Source organism: Epinephelus fuscoguttatus, linkage group LG18 (assembly GCF_011397635.1).
Source record: "Epinephelus fuscoguttatus linkage group LG18, E.fuscoguttatus.final_Chr_v1".
NCBI lineage: Eukaryota > Metazoa > Chordata > Actinopteri > Perciformes > Serranidae > Epinephelus > Epinephelus fuscoguttatus.
Window position 1 is genome coordinate 35103916 of NC_064769.1, and position 26068 is coordinate 35129983.

Here is a 26068-nt window from a genome sequence, read left to right on the forward strand (position 1 = left end):
GATTTTTAAACACGTCTGTCACGTCGATTTTTTTCCACTATCCGTAATTCCCATCAGCCTCAGTTTGACTCTTTTTTTACTGCTAATTAGCTAATTTTAGCATGCTAACAGGCTAAATTAAGATAGTGAAGATAAACGTACTTAATGAACATCAACATGTTAGCATGCTGATGTTAGCATTTAGCTTAGCTTAAGAACAGCCTCACAGAGTGGGTAGTGTGGCTGTAGACTCTTAGAACTCTATCTTATTTAAATTTAAAACAAAATTTTGTTTGTTTCCATTCATCCATTTGTCTCCATTCATTTCAGTACAGTATGAAGTGAAGCAGTGTGGACTGTTAAAATCAATCTGCACTTAAAAAGCACTACCACACATAAATAATGTACGTGAATGCAGACTTTATGCTCAGTTGTGATGGATTACACAACTCCTGCAAGTTTCAAGAGTCTGCTGATTGATTTTCAATACTGTGCTGAAAAAGAATGGAAGTCAATGGGCTGCCTGAGGTGAAACAGAAAATGGACAGCGTTGTGCCTACTGTGAATTACAGCTTGGGGTTTTACTTTTCAGTTCCTTGAATTCACCACGTTTGTCGCTGGCTGAAAATAGGTTTGAGACAAGCAGTCAGACGATCAGGTTGTACACAAGCAGATAATTTAAAAACACTTTATTTTGGAGGTTAAACACGAAAACGGGTGCACCTGAGATGTTGGTAGCAATCCCTCACTGCTCAGGGAAACCACACGGACACTTGGGTGAGCGCAGTAGGTCAAAGTTGAGGCAGGAAGTCCGTCTGTTGTTGTTGTTTACAATAAGTTTGGGTCATATTCTCACTGTTGGCCTTTATTGTCTCTGCTAAATACGTTTAATTAACCTGAAGGTTTGTTTCCAACCTGCGTGATCGCCTGACTGCTCCTGTTTGTTGCCATGTTGGACCTATTCTACGCAATATTGCTCCCAGATGTCAGTAATTAACTTGATGAGTTTAATGTTATTATAACTGGAGCTGTGAAAATAAAGTTGTAATAAACCAGAGTTTTTCTTTTGATTGCAAAAAAGGAGGAGCTAAAACTTATAAACACACTGGTGTGCTCCTTTAAAGATAAAGATACACAACACACACACACACACACACACACACACACACACACACACTAGTATACCATCACACAAGCCAGGGAAGGACTGTGATGAGGTCAGTGCTGCCCTGCTAACGGGGGTCAGGAAGCATATGTGCCTGCATTTCCTGTCATAACAGGAAGAGAGGAACCGCTCCCCCAGACAAGACCTGTGTGTGTGAGTGTGAGTGTGTGTGTGTGTGTGTGTGTGTGCATTTGTGTGTGACACAAGCCCCATTGACAATGAGCTCTCATTACTCAACTGTCATATCTCTTGCATTGAGCCAGCAGGCCTCTCGTGAGGATCACATGACATGATATCACCAGTTTGAGGAACTGCAGTGTGTCTGCGTGAGGCTGGTTTTGTGTTTGTGTGCTTAAAGCTCCTTTTAAAAGACACAGAAAACTTTACCGAGCTTCGTGTATGTGTTGGGGGGATGGCTTTTTGTCACTCGGACATCAGTAACTTTATTCAAATATGAAAACACACCTACCAAAACACAATATTTGACACCTGTCACACGAGAAGAAGAGGATGCAGGAAAACAGTGATGAGATTTAGAGTTTAAATCTTCCATTCTCTTATAGGTCGTATCTTAATTTGCAGCTAAAGACTAAATGAATGTGCGACACGAAAGACTAAAGACGTTGAATTCTGAAGTCTGTTTTGACTACTGATATTGACCTTTGGGGTGGCTACAATATGTTTTGCCCCCATCCACAGCAGTACACTGCTAGTTTCTGTGTTGCTACTTCTGCCTGCTTCTTTCAACTGGAGGCATGCAGACTGCCATCTACTGTAGGTAATGCACTGACTATGGATAAGTAACCCACATAAAAAAACAAAGAGAACTATCCCTCTAATGTCCACTGTGTATGATTAAGTGGCATCTGGCAGTGAGACTGCAGAAGTGAAACTTTTGCCCCTGTGCCAAGAGTGAAGGAAAACTGGTGGATGACATGAAGATGTGAAAAACATAAATGGCCCTATCTAGAGCCAGTGTTTCAGACATAGGAGGTCACAGCGACCTTGGCCTTTGACGACCAAAATGTAATCAGTTCATGGGTGATTCCAACTGGATATCTGTGCCAAATTTTTGGAAATTCCCTCAAGGACTTCTTGAGAAATTGCGTTCACAGAATGAAACAGATGCAAGGTCACAGTTACCTTGACCTTATGCCACCAAATTCTAATCAGTTTGTTCTTGACCAAGTTGCCGTTTGTGCCAAATTCAAGGAAATTCCCTCAAGGACTTCTTGGGAAATTGCGTTCATGAGAATAAGACAGATGCAAGGTCACAGTTACTTTGACCTTATGCCACCAAATTCTTATTAGTTTATCTCTTACTCAAAGTAGATGTTTGCTCCAAATTTGAAGTAATTCCCTCAAGGTGTTCTTGAGAAATTACGTTCAAGAGATTGAGACAGATATAAGGTCACAGTTACCTTGACCTTATGCCACCAAATTCTTATTAGTTCATCTCTTACTCAAAGTAGATGTTAGTTCCAAATTTGAAGTAATTCCCTCAAGGTGTTCTTGAGAAATTGCGTTCATGAGAATGAGACAGACACAAGGCCACGATGACCTTGACCTGTGACCTGTGACCTTCTGTGACCAAAATCGGATCAATTCATTGTGAAGTCCAAGCGAACTGTGCCAGATTTGAATAAATTTCCCTCAAGGTGTTGGTGAGATATCGTGTTAATGGCAGAGAGACATATGAGGTCACAGTGACCTTGGCCTTTGACCTTTGACAACCGAATCTGAATGAGTTCATTGGTGTCCATTTGGTGTTTGTGCCAAATACAAGGATATTCCCTCATGGACTGCTTGAGAAATTGCATTTACGAGAATGAGACAGACACAAGGTCGCAATGACCTTGACCTTTGGCCTTCGACAACCAAATTCTAATCAATTCATTGTTAAGTCCAGGTGAATGTTTGTGCCAAATTTGTAAAAAAAAAAAAAAAAAAAAAATCCATAAAAACATAGTTCAGTTCAGGCTTGCATCGGGTTTAAAGTGTTACAGGTCCAACCTTCAAAGACTGATGTTGTGATGTCAATGTTAGAGTGAGAAACTGTAGGTTTATTCAGACATGTGATCAACATGTGAAAGGTGGTGAAGAGGTGAAAGGTGTCAGAGTCTTCTGTGCACTTACATGTCTGTTGCGTTCATCCATAATCCGTGCTATCTGAATCTTTTTTCTCCCCATCTTGGCTATTTTGTTTTTTTCTCTTTTTCACAAACGTCGTCTTCTTCTCTGGCTCCTCTGATTGACTTCCAGATCCTCACAGTTTTTCACTTTTCAATCCCAAACTGCTGGCTCCTGCAAAGAGACACAAATAAAACATCATCATCGTCAGTCCCAGCCAAACTCACACATGCCTGCACACAGATGAGAGGAAGAGGATGAACTGGTTTTAGGACTCTGTGTCACAGTAGGTAGGTGGCGTGTTAAACGACAAAAGATTGCAAAACCAAACTCAAACAGAAACATGTATGAACAACATATTTGATTACAAAAAAAGGATTGCGTGTGGGTATTATGTCGTGCTGTAGTGCAGAGTCTAACCGCCATGCACGCACAGACAGGCAGCGTGTTGTCTGTTTGCATGCCCATCCATTCACTGCTGCATGTATCCCCCTGACACACCCTGAAGCCCAGCTTCCTCAGGGGGTTACTGTACACTCAGGAGGAAGTGAAACAAGCGGGCATGTCAGAATGCAAATAATAAAGAGACGTGAGTTTGGCTCCGCCGTAAAAAACATCTGGAGGTCTTTCAGAAACCACACTTGAAGGCAGGATTTCGTTTTTACCGCTCGCCAGAAAACTTCCTCTCTGGGTGGAGCTGAGGTAGGACGAGCAAGTGGGAAACGTGACGGGCTGAGGTTCAGATCATTAAAAATAATAATTAACTTTATTTATAAAAGACATTTAATACAAAAAGATGCAATAAAATGTGCTTCACGAAGGCAGAAGCACGACACAGAAACATTAAAAACCTGCAGAACACACAAAGAGAACTGAAAAAGAGATTTAAAAATGAATACAATTATAAATAACTAAAATATTGTATCTATTGGCGACTGGAAGTTTTACTGGAAAAACCTTTTGCCTTTGGAAAGAAGGCGTAATCACAGCTCAGATTTACAAGAGCGGCAATATAGATTAAAGTGTTGAAAATAAACGAGCATTAAAAATAGACTCATATAAAACTAAAACCTGATTATTAAAATGGAAATGAAGCAATTAGGCTTTAAATGATAAACACAATATCTGATTACTGTAACACACAAAAAAAATATTTAACAGGAAATTGTGGTTTATGTCCATCAAACCTGAATTTAAACGTCAATGAGCTGTAAAATTGCTGCAGGCTGCAACTAAACCAAGTATGTTGACTCGTCTGTGACCTACAGTTACCCATGAGCCCCTTTGTTGCGTTAAATGTTTATGTGTATCTTCGGAAAAGCATGAGGGAAGAGACAATGAACGTGAACAGTGAAGTTATTCCCCAAATTGTCTGTTGTAAACACCCATCTCAGTTTACAGATCTATTTCCTGCTTTAACTTTCAGTATATCTTCTCCAACACTGCTGCTAAACCTCCACAGCTGACCCTTTAATCTCTGCTCACCTCCCACTCACACCCCTCACATTAAACCACTCACTCTGGAATACTTCACCCCCCAAATGACCATTTAGAGGGGGTTACTGTCAGTTGAAAGAACATTTTAATATTATAATTGAAACTTGAAATCATTTTGTTAATGGAAGTTTGTGTAAAAACGTCTGTCCGTCCTGGAAGAGGGATCCCTCCTCAGTTGCTCTTCCTAAAGGTTTCGACTGTTCTTTTTCCCTGTTAAAGGGTTTTTTGGGGGAGTTTTTCCTTATCCGCTGCGAGGGTCCAAAGGACAGAGGGATGTCGTATGCTGTACAGCCCTGTGAGGCAAATTGTGATTTGTGATATTGGGCTTTATAAATAAAATTGATTGACTGATTGGTTGATAAAAAGTCTCCCCTTAGAAAATAACTAACATAAAGGGAAGATTTAACCAGGGCTGCCCCCTAATAGTCAACCAAACGTTCGTCAACTTGAAAGGTCATTAGTCGGCAAAATTTCATTGGTCGCTTAGTCACAGAAAAAAAAACCCATGAAACTCTATTAGGAGCTGCGCCATGTCAAAATAAATCCAAATCTATATGACTGGACCATGTGTGACTTTAATTTGAAAGGACAGACACAGGAAGTGTCCTCGTCAGGTTAATTTCCAGGGCTGGTACCTGCGGTTATTCCACAGGCTAGTTAATAACATGTCGGGCAGGAAATCCAAAGTGTGGGATCATTTTGAGAAGGTGAAGGACGAACCCAAGGTGATATGTAAACTCATCTTCATTGGTCGACTACAAACATGACGTATCATCTGAATGATGATGACTGTTGGTCGACTAGGAAAATTCTTAGTTGGGGGGGGCAGCCCTAGATTCAATGTCCAGTTGAATATTTTTCTAATATCGTAGATAAGAAAATGTACACTGTATGATAAGGGTTAACTTTTATATCATGATATACTTGAAACCGGTATGTCACTGCAACCCTAGCTGAATTCTTGCGAGAGTGAAGAGCGAAGAATCCAAAAATACAGACAACTCTTGATGAACTGAAGTCATAACAACAGCGAAACTACATGACACTTGATGCTTCAGGGATTTTGTCGTGATTTGCTAATGGTGCTCTGTTGTGTGCTGCTGTTATGTGTAATACATGAATGCTAATGCGCAACACTGTTACATGTAGTACGTGTTTTTATCATGTATGCTTCATTTCTTCTGGGCTATTGCTGTAAGGCAGCAGCTCCTGAGTCCAAAACAAATTTCCCTAATAAAGTCTATCATATTATAGCTTATCGTATCTTATAGTATCATGTCTCACACAACTCGTGCAGTATAAACCAAGTCTTATTTATCCAGTGGAATGCTCGTTACTTCCCAAACGCATACACTTTTATCAAAACTGTACTAATTAAAACTGAACTGGAAGTGAAATTTACCTATGCTCTCTTCAAAGCCAAACTCCATTGACAAAAACAGTAAATTTATGTCACTGAACATGGGAGTTGCTGGTCTACCTCTGCCTCCACAGATTGGTTTGTTTGTGTTATTGTGTGACTTCGGCATTTTAACGGGTTACTTCAGATCCACCAAAGTCACACAATAACACAAACAAAGTGACTGATTGAGGCAGCAGTAGACCAACAGCTGCTGTGTTCAGCGAGGTAAAATTACTGTTTTTGTCAATGGAGTCTGGCTTTGAAGAGAGCATAGATACGTTTTACAAGGTTTTAGCAAAAATTCAAGTGTTTGGTACGTATTGAGCACACGACTGGATAAATGAGACTTGGATTATACTGCATGAGTTGTGTGAGAGTTTGTAAACAGATGTTTTGATTAGGGATGCACCAAAATGAAAATTTGTGGCCGAAGCCGAATATTATTAAACGCTTGGACGAATACCGAGTACAGAATACCGAATATCGTTTTTCATTAGTTTTTGCAGATGAACCCCCTCCAGATTAGTGTTGCCACAGTACCAATACTGGGACCCACTTTACAATACCAATGAAAGTATCATGGTTCTGAGTAGTATCACGATACCACAGCGAAAATGAGGCAGATGTGCCTTTTGTCATTTATAAAAAGATAAATCACTTTTCTATAATACATCAATGATATTTCAATGGAATAAATTACTTATTGACTTATTCATACTTCAAAAACAGCATCAATAAGTGATTAACATAGGGGGATCAAAATAAAATAAATAAATAAAATAAAAATCAACCAGCCACCCTCCTCCCCTGACAAGTAAAGAACAGTCCCTTCATAAGTAAAGAACAGTCCCTTCATAAGTAAAGAACAGTCCCTAAAGTGCGGTGAGGTTTGTGGGCCGTGAACGGCTCGTTTCTCCTCTGACACGTCACATACCTGTGTTCGGCTGGCTCGGCTGTTCAGGTACTTCTGGGCAGTCATGATGCCAAGAAGAGGATATTATTGGAGCTGACTGATCCGTAGCTGGTAAGCCGATGGCTGCCGTATTTGACAAGAATACATTACTGTCTGTATCTGTGACCCCCGTTCAACCCACAATCGGTGGGATTCGCCTTTTGTTTCTGCTGCTGGTTGAAATGTAGGCTGCTCGCACAGCGTGCTGAATGATTTAAGCCTATTTTGCTCGCTCAAAACTATTTTTAGTCGCAAATGCGAGTGCGGTGACGGGCGGATCGCCACACTGCCGACATTTTACTCTGCCCGTCACGACACGCTGTTTGATTGCGTTATCAAAACACGCTGCTATTATTCGGCCTTGCTTTTAACTTATTCCACCGAATACAGAATGTGTGGTTTTTTGCAATATTCGGCCGAATATATTTGGTTACCGAATATTCGGTGCATCCCTAGTTTTGATAGAGTTTTGCTCTTGTTAAACGTGGACCCCTTTGACTTCAGTTCGTCGAGACTTTTCTCTGTTTTCGGATTCTTCATTCACCGTGAAAGCTTGCGAGCAAAACAAAGTTTTCTTCACAAATTAAAAGCAACATGGGGTGAGTAATTGATATGCAAATGATCATTTGGAGGGCGAGGTATTCATTTAATACCACGAGAAGCAGGTTAAAAAAGACACCCACTGAGAAGGTGATGTTCTCTATGAGGAGTCACAGGGTCTGAAAACACGACTACAACAGCACAGAGAAGAAACATACGTGATATACTGACAGGTTAAAGATGGACCTGTGCAGGACTACCAGTGCATGCAGTGTGTCAATGTGTGTGTGTGCCATGTGACCCGTGTCTTGCTCCTGAAGTGGAGCTTAAGAGCTTGGGTCGCCGAGTTAACTGGATGTTCACACACGCTGAGACAGACGCACACAAACACACACACACACACACAGACTCACGTCAGGTTTTCTTGGCAGCTCTCTGCCGTCATCGCAGCAGGTGAAGAAAAGAGAAAGAAAAAGACATGCTCGCTTTCAGGAGGCGGCCGCCCTCAGGCACACGGGAGGAAATGGAGAATGAAATTGGGATCGTGAAGACGTAAGAGGATGACGAAGGTGTGCTTGGTGAAACACAAGGAGAGAAGATTACTGCTGTGCTTTCTTTAAGTTAATGCACTTCTTCAAATGCTGCTCGTCTGCCTCATCTCTTAATGAGCATAATAGGATTTTCATTATGTCAAGCTGGGGTGGCATCAAACCATTATTTTTTATTATCAATAAATCTGTCTATAAAATATCTAAAAATAGTGACTAATATCCATCAAAAGTTTCTCAAGATACAAAGGTGATGTTAAACTTTGTTGTTTTGTTCAACCAACAGTCCAAAACCCAAAAATATTCACTTTACTCTGGTGCAAGGAAAAACAGCTTATTCTAAAGTCTGAGAGGCTGGAACTCGGGCTCTGTCCTGAAAGTTATATCACAATATTTTTAGGCTATATCTCGATACGCGATATACATCTCTATGTTTTTAAATCTGCTCAAAAGCACTTCATTAATGCTAGGACTTGGAGACAAAATCGAAAACATTTCTGAACAAATACCCCCTGTGATGCAGCAAAGTTGTAGAGATGACTATTGTTTTCTCCAGAAAATATTAACACAATAAGATTTTTGATTAATAATCATCAATGTTCATCAATGTTCATCATCAATCCTCATGTTGCCGTCATGTTCACGTTCATACTGCACGGAGCAAAGTGTCTCGTACTTCAGCGGCATTTAAAATCCCCTTTCCCCTTTTCCCCTTTTAGACTAGTCGACTAGTCTTAATTCAACTTTTCGTTTAGTCGCCAGGAACATACCTAGACCTAACTGAGTATTTTGGTTGCCTAAACCTAACTGCAACTGTTTCATGACATTAACCACGTGTTATTTCATCTCTGTGGCCTTTGTGTCGCTATGAGACACAGAGGGGGCGTGACAGTTTGTTGGTATTTGTTGACCTGGCATGAGAACGTGTTGACGTAATGATGTACACATCATCTTTTACTCATTGAATGTTTCCACCTACTACTTTTCCACCTCCCCAGGCAAAAAAACATTACAATATTTCAAGATATTTTTCAAATTTTTGGTGTTTCCACTTTTTTTTAAGCACAAAAGAAAATTCGAATAAAAAGAGGTGAATGGAGACGCACCTTGTGACTTTTCGCCGGGTCGTAGCGGTTCCTAAAGAGTCTAGCTGTTACACGCTCTTCTTCCTTGTGTGTATTTCCAACAGAGAAACCACTCGAGGCACATTTGCTTCACTTTGTGGTCGACACACGAGTAACTTGAACTTTAAGCCGTAGCAGGAAACTATCAGTGACCGCAGGTGACACCGAATCAACCAGCACTAAAATATTCAAGGATCACACTGATGACATTTTTTTCCTATTGTCAACAAATGCCAAGAACAGACCAAAACCGACGATGAAGTTTCACTAAAGACTCGCTGCATTGTCGTCAAGCCTGATATATGATTCTCCCTCTGTGCCACAGAGCTCCATTGTCGTCCAAAAACAGTTAAAAACACATCAGTGAGCCACACAACTGCACGGGCTGACATGTTCCTTCACTACCATGAACACACACACTGTAGTTTGGCATTTTAATTTCAAGAACTCAATACTAAATGTAGTTTTACATGGCTTAATGAGCCAAACACGATAATTATATTCACTCAAACATGAGAAATTGCTGCTTTTCTCTATTTTATATGATTGCAAATTGAATAATCTTTAATCACACTGTTGGTTTGGACAAAATAATCTCAAGCTGTCACTGTGGGAACTTTTTGGAGCATATTTCATTATTTTATGACATTTAAAAAACTTAAAAACTCATAAATGAATGCAGAATAAAAGCAACAGCTCAATCCACAGTGACAATAATAATTAGTTTCAGCCCTAATATAGCTGACTTGTGTAATTTCCACCGCCTCTCTCTTGTTTTTTCTACATTAGGAATGAATGAATATGAACTGACAGCTCCTGACACGAAGCGATAATTGATGTGTTTTGCCACAACAAACCAAAACACTTTGATTAACACTATCAGGATCGTCTGCAGCGAGCAGCAACACGCCGGCTGGAGAGCGTTACATGAATATCTGGAGTCTGAGTCACGCTGCCTGTGATTCTACCTCGCTTCAGGAAAACAGCACAAGGATCAACACGGTTTAAATTTAGAGCTCTCACAGATGAGCACACTCAGCATGTTGTCGTAAAAAAAAAAAAAAAAGAAGGGAATTTTAGGCCAAACTGAGACGTGAGATGTGGAGGGAAGATTGCATAAAACAATAAGAATCAGTATGTGGGTGTATGTGTGCCGTATCTGTAGGTGTGATTTAATGCAGCGCTTGATCTTTTCCAGGATGACAGCAAATCTCCACCCAACTCACCCTCACGCGCACAAACCTCCTCGCTATTTATAGACTCAGTGTAAAGCAGAAGGACTCCAAAAATAAAAGAATGAACTTTTTACCCCAAACAACAATGCGACTGGTTTCTGGTTCACAGACAGAGAGAGGGAGAGAGGGAGACTGTTGAGCAGTGATGGAAATCAGCCATCTCACGCAGACCTCAGCTGCTCCCTCTCTTTCTCGCCGCCTTGCCAATTATTTTCCAACACGCCGAAGCTCGGAGAGAGACAGTTTGACTATGTGAATGTGACTGTTTGCATATGTGCTGTCCATTTTGTGTGTCTACACAGCAGAGACCTAATGGGTGACATGTGGCAGTGCCCTTGTATTCCTTGGCAGGACACTCGGCATGTCTTTGTGGGGGTGGGTAGACGGTGGAGGGTGGAGGGCGGGGGGTGTCAGGCTCTCATGCACCGGGCTAAAGGCTGAGACACACCAAACCAACATCAAAGAACCAGTGGAGACGAAGGACGACTGTTGCCTCGCCTCATGTTGCCTGTGTCTCGGCCAAGAAGTTGCACCTGAACACATGACAAAGACAGCTAACAGCAAACACACTTGTACATTCTGGGCCTGCATGGGAGGAAATAACTCTCCATACCAGTCTCTATTGGTCATTAACAAAGGGAAGACCAACAAGATGGAGTCAAGACACCAGCTAGCAAGTTAGCACATTAACAACACAAGGCAATGTTGGAGCAACTAAGTACATTTACCGTATGCTAGCTAACTATACCACAAATACTTACATACCATCTCAACAAGGGCTGAAAAGGGCCAACAAGGGCAAATGGTGTGGGACACACCGCAAAAACTACGGCGACAGGTGCTCACAGACGGCCCAACATTAAACAACGGCCAACCGTCAGCTTCATGTGTCAGGACCTTACCAGACAGTATGTGAATGCTCCTATCTGACTCAGTCTTTTTCAAACCTCCCCTGAACTCTAAATAAATTTTATAAAGAATAGAACAGCAGCAGGGTAGATTCAAGATGCTAGCTAGCCAGTTAGCACATTAACAACACAACGCAATGTTGAAAAAACAGATTATATTTACCGTGTGCTAGCAAACAATAACACAAATAATTACAAACTGTCTCCGCTAAAGAGCTCAACAGCTAAAAAATTAATATTAGCGTATATAAGTCCCTCAACTTTAGCAGTTTGTTTACTTTCCTCACTTCCATGTCTCTTCTCCTACGCTGAGCTGATCCGCCAATCAGAGTGATTTCTCTCAGCAACGAGCTCCGCTGCCAATTCAAAATGCTGAATTGGCCAACGAGGGCAAATGGTGCGGGACACACCCCAAAAAACTACGGTGACAGGTGCTAACAGACAGCCCAACACTGAACAGTGTGCAGCCTTCAGCGTGTCAGGACCTTAACAGGCAGTATCTGACTTCCTAAAAACCCAATGTTTAGTCTTTTTTAAACCTCCGTTGAACTCTAAATCAGTTTTTAAAAGAATATGAAAGCTGCTAATTTTTCACTGAATGTAGCTAGCTATAGTTATGAAGCTATAAAAAGCACAGAATAATAAAAAAGACAAGATTATTTGCTTTCTCGCCAAGAGTCAGATGAGACAATCGATACAATTCACATGTCTGCATGAGCAGAATATGTTGTATTATGCTACAACCAGGCCCCCAGGAAGTGCGCCGGGCTTTAAAGCCAATTTTCGTCATGGCTAAACCCTGGAATTACAACTTCCTGGTCCATCACATTATGCCATTGGGCCTGAAAATACTATTTTCCCAAAGACTTACATTGGGAAAGAGACGTCTGTTTATCAGGAGATACATTTTTAAGCATCACAACCCCCACAAAATGTCTCATTTGACTATCAGGATTTGATCCTTTCGGTCCGATAACATTTGGAAAATCTAGAAGATCCTAACGATTGAATCATGTTATCACCATTTAAGTCAGTGGAGCCTGCTCAACTGATGGAAATCTCTAGTGTGTTGCTCTATGGGCCCAGGACTCCATCCTTAGGGGTGCACATACTAAAATATGTGGCTTGTCTGACACTATAGAATAACAGCTGTAGCTACTAAATCTGACAACTTGTTTTTCACGAGCTTCTTAATGCAAATACTAAAAGTCCTAATTCAAAAATGTGTTTGAGCTTTAATTATTGATCTGGTGAAAGTGAGAATAAATGAAATTGACAGGATACTCTAGAGAGAAGATGTCTCTGTTGGAGTTGTGGAGCAGCAACACTCACCCAACCGATAAAAATCTGCCCGAATCTGCCCAGTAACGACCCTTGGGATTGGCTCAGGACCAGGGTGCAAAATTAGCACCATCCAAAAGCCAAATTCTGATAAAATTCGCAAGTGGCTGGTAGATTTATTTCACTCACTAGCCAAAAAAACCCGATGGTTATCTAATGAGTGGCTGGTAAAGTTGGAATATTCACTAGTCATTTGATTGGTGGCGAGAAAAGTTATTTCTGCACCCTGCTCAGGACATTCCCAGCAAACGATCAATTGAGTGGAATGGTTGACAGAAACTGAAACGTATGGCTGCCCTGAAGATGGCAGATCGATCTACAAACTTATCGTGTGCTTTGGAAAAAGGTTTGCAGTGATGTATAGCGTGTAATCTAAAATTAATGCAAAGTCATGATACAGTGTGGTCCCTAAATGGAACATGTGTTCAGCAGAGAAGATGGATTTCGTACTACAATCCTGGAGACTACAGTGCTCAACGATGTATGTTGTCAACTGCCTTCATTACTGTGGTGAAAAGCATGAAGTGCATTAAATGAAGAACAGTTGGACTGGTGGTCAAGTTTGAGCCATCTGTCTTCTTCTGTGGGGACTAGTGTTTGTGATAGGACACATCAGCGTTTTATAAATTATAAGACTGTAAAGACAGGATTACTGCTGTGCAAATTAAGGGGCTTTTCAAGTCACAGTGAGTTCTTGTATGCTGTCGAGAGAGCTGCATGAAGTTGTAAAAGTGTGTATTATTCGTGTTTAGACGTCTGATATGAGGCAGATCGACGTGTCAACAAAGTTCAAAGTGTCTCATCAACTTGAAAAAACAAATACAAGCTAAATTAAAGTGCCTTTTCAGGTCTCAGATGTCGAGGCAGGTAACGCGATCTAATATATGTGGTTTGGTGAGGGATGCCCCTCTATAAGCAGTGAATGAGTCACTTTGTGGCACAGACACCACACCACATGCTCAGCATGCATGAATGATATCACATTTGCAACATCTTTACAGGACAGAGCCTCTCTCTTTATGACAGGGGAGGCAAAGACACTGGGCGAGGTGAATCTGAGTCAAAAATCGCACTCCTTCTTTGAGTCATAACTCAGTCAAATCTCAACACACAGACATGAAACACATAGATATCAGTCAGCGTGACTTATACTTTCTGAGGATATCACTATCTCTGACGTCCATCCAGAATAAACATTCATAAATCTACTTAGAAATCTTGGGGAGAAAAGCGCTTCAGAACCAGCTCGAGAATAATCGGGTTTTTTAAGCGGGATTTAGACTCGCGCAGCAGACCCTACGCCTTAGTCTATGCACATCGCCTACGCCACTGTGAGCATTTATACTTGTGCAGTGGTGTGTCTGTGTCACTCTGCAGTTACACCTCCAAAACACTAATCAGCGGCAGAGGTTTCTGTGAAGTGCTGTAAAGTTTAGTTGATTCAAAACACACATTAAACACACATTAAACATGGCTTAATAGACACAATTTCAAACACAAGTACACAAATCAGCTTCACTATAACTCACAGCATTCATAGACAAACACTTGTCTTTATCTGGACACATTTTCCCCACAAATACAACATGCTAATGTTATTAGCACAAGCCTATGGCATTTTACATTGTATAAATTAGCCTAGAAGCTAGCGGAGTATTCCTCTACTCATATGAAGCCAGGGACAACAGCAACATTTAACAAAGGTAACGTTACAAAGTTCAGCTCCATTACAACTCACAAGGTTCACTGACAAAACAACTGTCTTATACTAAACACGTTTTCCAAACAAATACAACATGCTAACGTTATTAGCACAAGCCTATGGCATTTTACATTGTATAAATTAGCCTAGCGACGAGTGGAAAAATAGCGGGTTTGTGCATTTAGTCCTTCTAAGGCAAGCTTGGAGGTTTAATGTTGCTGGAGCCCACAGGAACAACGCTCTGCGACCCTTTTTTCCCAAGTGATGACTGGGATATATGCCGCCCCGCTCGAAATTAATATAAACACTTGAAGATCCACTCATTACTAAAAGTGTGTGTCATATAAAAACTAAAGTGATGGTCAAAGTTGTCACAGTGAAATTTAAGGTGTGCTGATGGATTCACGTCATCAACTCATGCATTGAGTAACATTACAAGTTAACGTTCCACCTTAAAAGTCACCGGCAGTCGGCCCAGTGAATGAAGTTATTTTTTCTCAGACTCCAGCTGCTGTGAGAGGCAGCAAAACATCCTTTCATTTTATAGTTACAGTTTACTAATAAAACTCTCCACAGTATGAACAGGGGTTACATGAGCCTCAAAACCAGACACAACTCAGCCCTGAGCAGAGTGACCGTCCTCTACTGACCAATCAGACTGCAGTGTTCACAGCTCCACCTTTTAGTACCAGATCTGTGTGCTAGGTACCCCAACAGAGGGGGGACCAAACACAGTGGAAACTGATTCGCTTTTTTGAGCATCGAGCTGAACTGTGCCATACTGCTCAGTGGAAACAGGGTTTAGATTCCATGTTAGACTCCGATCTGCTCCTCCAAACTGGAGGTGTGCAGACTATGGATGGGTACCGAAACCCGGTACTAAATTAGGCCCGCAGCTAAATAATCAAAGACCGTTGTATTAAAAAGTTCTGACATTATTGGTTCTTTTATGAGAACTTTTACACATTTTGTTTAATCAATTTTCATCCTGCAGCCTCTCACCTGAGCTCTGTGCCGGGGCTGAACTCCTCCACATACACACACGTATGCCTTCACGACACGGTGAACAGCTGAGCGTCTGCGTTGGAAACAAAGTGAGGATAACTCGAAAATTACTCGAGTTGACGGCAGCTACACTCGTTACTGTAAGTGCACTTAAACCTATGCTCTGTCCGCAGTCTTTCATCCACCGCCACTAACGTGATGTCTTACACGCTATATACATGTAGTAATTATTTAAAAATGAAGGAGGACCGATAAGAGTGTTGATAAAGGCAGTTAGCAGTATTTATAAAATCTATAAAATGATACCCGTCCCTAGTGCTGACTGACATCTACTGTATTTAAAACACTGACTATAAGCACCCATACAACCCTACTTCAATAGATCCAAACTGTCCCCCCCTCCCCACAATGGGGCCCCTGAGTTTGCAGAGGTCCCCCTGATTGCTAACTCCAGCCCTGACTGGTAGAACTCCTTTACTATGTCTATCTGACCTGTACACTTCTTCCTAAGGCGCAAACATGGGGAACCATGAATGTAGAGAGTTTTAACTGAAGCCCTGAACAGAAATAAAGTGTCCTCCCTGATTTATCTTTGAGCACAAACTTTCTCCAACTACAACACCATCTTCATCAGACTCGTTTCAATCCTCTTACCAAGTGTTGCAGCAGAAAACTACTTCTACTCCTCACATGGCTCGACACAAAACTTCCCGAGTGTTTTCACCAGTCTCAGCCGGGTGAAGCAGCCCCAGGTCCGGTCCGCTCTGCGCACAAAGCCCGTTAACAGAGCTCCAGCTCCGGGGCAGTAAACTACACCTCACCGTTAAACAACCGGAGACACTGAAATAAACTTGTCCAGACTCAAACTAAGAGCTGCTGAAGACTTGTGTGTGACGTGAGGACAGGACAAAGATCCACGGAGAGACTTGAAACACGGATTATCCTGCTCCTGTTTGTTTCCTGTTGTTTGTGGCGTGTCCACTCCGCACACCCCGCATCAAACACACACACACACACGCGCGCACACACACACACGCACATCACTGTCCCGACACACAGCCCGGAGCTTACCTCTGTCCGCTCAGCTCCGCATGTCTCTGCGTCACTTGTCTTCCTGCGTGTCTCCGTCCAGCGGTTCAGTCCATCGGTGAGTCTCCTGGAGCACGCGCGTCCCAGGCTTGTCAGCAAGCACCTGGACGTCAGGAGGCGGCATCATCACACACACACGTGCACACGCACGCGCAGAGACACACAGAGGAAATAAACAGAAGATAACAATCATGAGATTTGTTGTGTAGAATAAAGCCTGAAGACAAATCTCACATTAAAGTCCAATAACACGCCAGTTCACACATGACAAACACATGTTTTATCAGTTTATGTCAATTATTTTACTTTATTTCATGTTTTCAACAGGTCCATGCTCTCAAACTGTGTCTAACAGTCACTGCACAGACCAGGTTCACACTGCCTCTCAGTGGAAACTATGGAAAGTGCACTTTACTTAATTCATTCTGTGCATCTGTTCATAATAATCTGTCCAATGCACCAAATGCAAGTTCCTACAATTTGAAATCAAAACTAAAGCTGTTAGATTCTTTTTGCTCAATAAATGACTTTAACGATTAATCGATTAATCATATTTTCTTAAACATGTCAGAAAAGGGTGACGAATACAAACAAAAAATCAAGCTAATGTCTTTGTATGCAAATACCCCCATTTGGAATAAAAACTGGAGCTGTCGTCATTTATTTTTTGCTATTTTTACTCAACAAACGACTTAAATTAATAATCAGTTAACCATTTGGTCTAAAACACGTCAGGAAAAAGTGGAAACTGTGAACAAAAATTTGTCAGAGTCCAAGCTGACGTCTTCAAATGCAAATATTCACATTTGCAGGGAAAATTTAAGCTGTAGCCTCTAAATGTTTGTTGTTTTTGCCTAATCAAAGACTTCAATGATTAATCGATTAGTCCTTCAGACTAAACATATCAGAAAAAATGAAAAATGTGTAAAAAGTTTCCAGGTGTCATGTCTTTTTTTTTGTGTGTGTGTGCGACCAACAGCCTAAAACCAAAAGATATTAAGGTTACTGTTGCAGATGTTGCAACTAACAATCTTTATTTACTCTATATATCTTTATTTTGGTCTAAAACATGATGGAATATAATGGAAAATCTGAACAAAACTTTGTCAGAGTCCTTCCTGATGTCTTCAAATGCAAACATTCACATTTGTAACCCAAATTGTGGGTTTAGCCATTTGATTTCACTCCAAAACCAAAAGAAATTCAGTTAATTATTGTTTAGGATAATAAAAACCAGCAAATATTCACATGTGGAACCCAAACTGAAACTGTAGCCACTGAATTTTTGGTATTTTTGCTAATAATTAAATGATTAATCAATAATCATTTGGACTTAAACATGTCAGAAAATCATAAAATATATGAAAAAAGTTTAAAGATTTCATGTCTTTTTTTGGTCCAACCAACATTTCAAAAGTAAAAGAAATTCAGTTTGGTATTGTTGAAAATTAATTAATTTAAAAAAAAAAAGCAAATATTCACATTTGCAACCAAACTTGAGACTGTAGCCACTGATTTTTTTTTTTTAGTAAATTGCTTAATAAAAAATACTTAAACAATTAAGCATTTGGACTAAAACAAGTCAGAAAATAATGAAAGATAAATAAAAATTTGTCCAAGCTGATGTCTTCAGATGCAAATATTCACAATTGCAGCCAAAACTGAATTTGTAGCCAGTGAATGTTTGTTGTTTTTGCCTAATGGAAGACTTAAATGATTAATCAATTAGTCATTTGGACTAAATCATATCAGAAACAAATTAAAAATGTGTACAAAGTTTGTAGGTGTCATGTCTTTTTTTTGTGCGACCAACAGTCTAAAACCAAAGATATTAAGTTTATTGTTGCAGAAGACAAAGATCTGTTCAGTCACTATGTTGCAGCTAACAATCTTTACTTATATATCTTCATTTGGTCAAAAACATGAAGGAATATAATGGAAAGTCTGTCTTGCTGATGTCTTCAGCTGCAGATATTCACATTTGCAACCAAAATTGTGGGTTTAGCCATTTAAATTCAGTCCAAAACCAAAATAAATTAAATTAATTATTGTTTAGGATTATGAAAACCAGCAAATATTCAATAGCCTTAGTTTTTTAATAAAAACTAAAACTGTGGCCACTGAATTTTTTTGGTATTTTTGCCTACTGAAAATAATTAAATGAGGTTTCATGTCTTTTTTTTTTTTTTTTTGATCAAACCAACATTTCAAAAGTAAAAGAAATTCCGTTTATTATTGAAGAAGATCAGGAAAACCAGCAAATATTCACATTTGGAACCATTCATTTTTTCTTTCTTCTTTTTTATGATTAATTGATGAACCATTTGGTCGTAAAACATGTCAGAAAATAATGAAAAACGTTGAAAAAGTCTCAAGGTTTCATGCCCTTTTTTTGTCTGACCAACAGTCCAAAACTAAAAGAAGTTTAGTTTGTTAATGTAGAAAATAAATATAACAAAAACAGCAAATATTCACATTTGAAACAAAAACTGAAGCTGTAGCTGTAAACAGTTAATAGATTAACCATGTGGTCTTAAACGTCAAAAAATAATAACAAATGTAAAGAAACGTTCAAGGTTTCATGTCATTGTTTTGTTCGACCAACAGACCAACGCCAAAAGAAATTCAGTTTATGATTGTAGAAGATTAAGAAAACCAGCAAATATTCACATTTGAAACCATGAAATGCACATGTTCTAAATACTGAAGGGGCCACGTGCCCTGCGCCCCCCCCATGCCTAGACCCGTACATATGCAGCCAACGTACCAAATCACCTTCAACATATCCATTGTGACGTCTGCAAATATCTGAATCAATAAGTAAACACCTGAATCTGTGTGATCATTAGCATCATCGCTCCTCTTCAGCTTATTTCAGCCCTCTTTTCTCAATATACTGTCATTACTGTGTAAAGCTGCACCACAAGGTTTTGTCACCAGATGGCCTCTATCTGTGTCAGTCTGCTGTTTGCTGCAGTTTAGGTTCTGTACAGTAGATTATAACAGCATTTTCTCTAAAAGCAGCTGCTGGAATCGACACTGATGACACTGAACCAAACCAGTCGTGGCCATAAACCCAAAACAGCGAGCTAAAAGAAGCTAAAACGCTCTGTGGCGCTGAGGGGAACTCCAGAGTGTGTGATAAATCTCTGTGTCCTTACAGGCCACATTACACACAGTGGTTTGATCCATTAAAAATATTGATCAGCGCAGCGTTAATGCTCCTTTAATGATCAGCGGTACTACATATAGCAAAAACATATGTACAGGATTTTCCTCCTGTCATCTATGAGCAATCTCTCAAGCCACAAGTACACTGGACGTATACTCTCTATATATAGACGTTAAAGAGCTTTAGTGAACTATGAACAACTGATTTCAAAAATTACAAAGTTTTAAAAGTGATCAATCAATCAGTAATGATTGTTCTGCATTAATATTAAACACTTAAACGGCTTCGCTGTACACATGGTGGGGAATCTCCTTAAGTGTGAGCCCAATATAACTTCTTGCATGATGACATTTAACTATTTATATATTGACTCAGACGTGGCAAAATAACTGCAAGATGCAATTCAGAAGCAACACTGGTGAACGTTCAGTGTGGACACTATTCTTGTATTTCTTGACCTTGGAAACAGTGGCGAAGACTTTGAAAAGCAGTAAAAAAACTTAAGAAAAAGCTTGTGAATAAGATAATTTTGGTTGACACTAATAACCATGATCATATTTAATTTCGTTAAAGCCAAAATCACAAAGAGAAAATAGTAAAGGTGCTTCTTTGTGCAGCAACATGCACATTTTACGGGTTTGATGGATTTCTGGTGTCGTAAAAATCAGAGCTGCTCACGTAAACTTTTTTTTTTTTTTTTTTTCCCCCCCAACTGTACTGACAAAGTAACAACAGAATTTATGAAACAACATTGGGTTTGTGTTATACAAAAGCTGCAATGCACAATATGATGATGACTCTGGTGTTAATATACATAAATCTGAATGGTTGGTTCTGAATTTGACATACCACAAATTAGCTTCAAATTATCTCCAATGCAGTTTCAGTTTCAATAAACAAATAAATACCATATCCATAATTACCATTATGGATCATATTTTTGATTAATTACATTAACTAGTATCTTAAATTAAACCCACAGAATTGTTTTAGTTTGTGGCAACAATCAGGGACCTTTGGGGGGGAGCTAATGCCAAATACAATAAATCAGAGGCTCCCAACTGGTGGTCGCAGGGTCATTCTGAATGGACCACAAGTGACTTGCAAACTTGTACAGTGAATTTCCAGCACAGAGCTTTTATTTTGAAGTCCCATTTTCTGTTGCAGATCGACTGACTGAAAGATACTGGACAGAGACAGCAAAGTAGCTCGACAACATGGCCGAAGACAAGTATGATGTTGAATGTATAAACTGCGTGGACCTTAAACTACTGACTAAGGAGAAATCTGGACTCTGTGTCTGCACCGGTTGGGAACCACTGCAATAAATGACATTTGTTGTATATTTAAAGAAAGAACTTATGACCATTATGACACATGCTGGGTATTCAATAACCAAGCTGGTTATTATGTCATATTTTTACATTCAGTTCTGCAGTTGCTGTTTCAAAGTGACTTCATGTTACATGTTGTTAAATCTATTTAATACATTTTGTAAAAAGCTGAAATTCAAACAAGCAAATTTTGTTTTATCGTCCTTATTGGTTCTTTGTTTGTTTATTAGTACTCTGTATAGCTTTACTGAATTGCTAATGCAAAATACCTTGTTTAAACTGAAAATTCAAGTTCAGAAAACATTATAAGATAACTTTTAAAACCATCTTTTAACCTCAAAATAATTTCAAATACCGACTACAACAAACCATACCACAACTTTCAGTCCTGGCAGCAGAGACACCACCATGTTACTGTTATTTCACAGTGCATCTGCTGTAATTTAGTTTAACAGTACACTGGATTACAGTACGTAATTGTGGGATAACTGTGGGTTGAATTTTTAACAATATTTTACAATTATTATACAATACAGTAAGATTCTCCTGTAAATCCGCAGCAAATTTACAGCAATTTGTTACAGTGAGTAAATATAAACACACATGAAAGTAATTCCAGATACAAGGACTACTTCCTCACCATAAACAATATTTAAAGCTGCACTTTATTTTTCTATTAACAAAGGTTCAAAACGTCCCTTGTAAAGACAAACCCACGGAGCATTATCAGCAACACTGCAGTTCCCCTCAGCTCTATGTAGCATTTTAGCTTTTGCTTTGATTCAGTCTCTTGGCTCTCATCAATGTTTTCAGACATTAGCATCTTAAAGATACAGCGGTAGATATATGTCAGCCTATAAATGACAAGAAATGTGCTTACAAAAATGAGAAACAGTCTCTCCATGTGTAGTTTGTCCACTAGAAAGCTCTGACAAGTTACATTTCGAGCTATAAAAGGTATGACAAAGAACATATTCATCAAAAATCTTTAAGAACCAAACTGAAAGGATCCTTCTTAAAAATGCCCATTTGTGTTACGTGTATATCTGAAAAATAAAATAGAAATAAATACTATTAACGGATATATTTTAAATATCAATATTGGTATTAGCCTAGCATTGGTTAGAGACTCCAAATTAATCCTAAATTTGCTCCATATCTGTAACAGATTGCTAACGTGTTAGCCACATCTGGTGTACTGAGTCCAAATTGTTGTTTGCAGCTTGTTTTCGCAACCACAAATGGTCGAAAAAGGAAAAACTAAATTGAATTGATTATAAAAAAATTCTGTTTATGGTATTTGTTTATGAAAAAAATAAAAAGACAAAATAAATAAAGACCTATAACTGATATATCTTAAATATATATCAATACTGGTATTAACCTAGCATTGGTCAGAGACTAGCTGGTGAACATAGTGGCGCATTTGGCAACTGAAAAGACAGATATTTCCCTCAGGACATGGTGGAGACCAAACACAAGCAAAAAGAGAGAGAATATTGGACTTAAATTTGTTAAATGACCAAAAGTAATGGTCAAAATTAATGCTAATGTCGCTCAGTATCTGTAACAGATTGCTAACATGTTAGCCACATCAACTTTATAGAGTCCAACTTTTGTTTTCAGCTAATTTTCACTGCCTTCGTGTGTTCAAAAAAAGAAAACTGTCTGCTTATGGTATTTGTTTATAAAAGATAATAACTGATATACTTAAAATGTCAGTATTGGTATTAGCCTAGCATTGGTTAGAGACTAGCTGGTGAACACAGTGGAGCGTTTAGCAGCTAAAAAGACAGATATTTCCCTCAGGAGTTGGTGGGGACCAAAATCAGAGCTAAAAGAGAGAGAATAATGGGCTTAAATTTGTGACCGGAAAATTTGGTCCAAGTAAATGCTAATGTTACAGATTGCTAATATGTTAGCTGCATCAAGTCCAAATTTTGTTTACAGCTTGTTTTCGCTGCCACCAAGTGGTCAAAAAAGGAAAAATAAAATTGCTGCTTTCACCTCACTCAAAATTCAACTTCCAGCTTCAACTTTAACTATTATTTTTTGCTGTCTTCCTTTTTTTCCTTGGGTAATATTTAACAATATTCCAAGTTTCCTGTAGATTTAACACCCATGCATCACCCATCACCATCCATTCGTCCTGTAAAAGTTCACTCACCGCTGCTTTTTGTTCTGTCTTCACCTGGAAGGTTCCCCAGCAGCTCCAGCTGTGGGTTTTGCTCAGTCAATCCCTTGTATCAAACAAGAAAGGATTTCTTAAAAAAAGAAAGTGAAAGAAAGAAGTGACATTAAGCCAGACCAGCTGGCTTAGAGAAGAGGGGGACCCAGAGAACTGGGCTGCGTTTGGATCTGAGCTCAGTCTGGACTGAGCAGGGGTAGTCTACAATCATCAGATCCTGACGCTCAAACACCACCCCCTCTGTCCCACCAACACACACACACACACACACACACACACACACATATGCTACATTCGCAGCCGTACACTCACACCCAGTGACCTCCTGTGTCCGAGCTGGCCGGTCTGTGGAGGAGCTTGGTCACCTGTCGTTGTCACTCTCGGTATATTTAGCTCTGAGGTGTCAATGATGCTGCCTGTGTGTGTGTGCATGTGTGTGTTTCAGTATATGTGTGTGTGTGTGGGAAAGAAAAATGTGTTGCTGACACTCAGGGCCTCCGCGGGCCTCGGTGTAAGAGCCCAGGATTACTGAACCAAAGACCGTGGGCTCTACACATTACATCCAGAGAGGGAGAGAGAGATCAAACCTGCGAGCGTGTCCTAGATATCAGCACACTGAGCATCTGCTGGGCGGAGGATTACCCTCAGCTGTCCACTCCTGTCAGAGGGAGGAGAGGAGAGCAGCACTTCCATGATCTATGAATCCACCCAATATCGGTGTAGAAACGTGGCTGACTCACTGAAAAGCCCAAAAACAACACACACCCCCGCTGGTTTCAAGTAAAACAAGCAGGACGGGAAAGAGAGGTGACACATATCTGCCTGGGTCAGGTCATACAATGCTACAATGTTCTCACTGGTCAGGTGTCAGATTTTAACCAAATTTACAGAAAACGTGACGTAATGCACGTTTCCCATCCACTATTGTTGTACAAATATTACGACTTGCAAGGTACCCTGGGTGCCAGGTTGTTGACCTTCTGGGACACTGTGTTAAGTTCTTGTCTTTCAAGATACACCTCAGTTTTCACAGGAAATTTAGCGTTCACACACAGTTTCTTTCAAAATAAAAGCACACTACATCAGTATAACACCGCAAATTAATGTTTTCTTTTCCTTCAACAACAAACACACGTGGCTGGGTTTAGGAAAAAAGAACGAAAGGTTTGGTTTTAGAATCTTACGGGATGAGAAACACCGCTCTCCGGGGTGTCAGTGTTTGCTGAACCCATCCACCACCCTTACCACCTGCCCCACTCTGACTTTCGCCGCCTTACCTTTCGTCCTTGTCCCGCCGCATTTCCCCCTGACGCTGCTGAGCGCCGTTAAACTATAACAGCAACCAGACGCCTTTTCTTGTTGGTTTCTGACGCCGCAAGTCACTGCCCAAGCGCTGGATTTCAACAACTTCAGAGAGAGGCCGTGCTCTCTATGTCCACAGTGCTCTGTTAGCGCTACAGAAAGGTATGGACTCATTAATTATCTTTCTGCTATGGGGAAAAAAACACTCTGGCTTGTTTTTGTTTCTTTAAACCAATCACAGTTGTCTTAGGCGGAGCTAAGCTCAGGACGCAACAATGGCGCTCAGGCAAAATAGTGTCGGGGCTGACATGTTTCAGTGGAACATTTGCAACTGGGGAGGCGTGTCTGTGACAACCAATCACATCTGTTAGAAGAATGCATCACACCTAGCAGTAAGGAAGTGTGCCAATCTTTGAAGCCAGTTTTCATAGTGGCCAAACATTGTAATTACATCCATCACGTGATGCCCTGCGGCCAAGAAAGACTTTTTACCATAGATTTAGTCTCTATATACAGACTCTACATTCAGTGAATGTAGAGTCTGTAGGCAAACCCCGCAGATCTTGCCTCCGGAGAAGAGCGGAAGAGCCCTGGTTTCCGGTTGTAGGCTGTTTGTAGTCCGCGTGATATTACGTTACTAATCACGTTTGAGCCGGCTGCAGTTGTTGCCAGTTTAAACAGTCCAGATTCAGATTCAGATTCAAATTCAGAATACTTAATCAGTCCCAAAAGGGCAATTCATTTCCACAGTTGGCCTGTCCATAGCAACAAGAACACAATGCAACAAACAGCCAACATCCACAATCAAGCATCATCACATCAGCAACAACCACAACCACTGACAGTGTCCGTGCGGTGAACTAACGAGGCGGAACATAATTGGCATCACTGCAAACTCTGAATCCATCGCAATGGTTCAGCATATTTACTTATATATAAACGGAAGTCGGAAACAAAAATTTGCCTCCTCCGCCCAAATCAAACCGGAATGCCAGCCCCCAGAGGCTGTATCGCCGTCTGCCAGAAGTCAGACGCCAAATACAGCCAATGGGCTCCAAGAATGCAATAGACCTAAATGGTGAAAGTGGCGCGGGCGGTAAAGTCCTGAGAAAATAAAAGGGAGGCTTACAGAGCTATTTTGGCCGACTAATGGTTCTTGAACTAGCATGTTTGCCATTGGCTAGCTTGTTAGCAGTTAGCTCGTCATCTACAGTCGTTCATCAGCTAGCCTTGACGGTATTCTCCAAACGTTTAGAACCACAAATTTTGTGATTTCAACGCAGCCTATTTATTCATCATGTTTACCATATGGGTAAATATGGTAAATATGTGGGCCGTAAAACCAATGATAAGCTAAAAGCTATAGCTCAGTGAAGCTACATACAGTAGATGAGTGTTTCCTCTCTGTTTCTTACCACAAGTCATTTCTTTCACATTACATTCATTCATTTAATT

General features: G+C 40.2%; 1 pseudogene; it reads right to left on the bottom strand.

The window, feature by feature from the left end:
* LOC125905571 (myocyte-specific enhancer factor 2C-like) overlaps nt 1–23510 on the bottom strand; it is a 44496-nt pseudogene extending 20986 nt beyond the window's left edge.
* Nucleotides 23511–26068: the final 2558 nt, after the last annotated feature.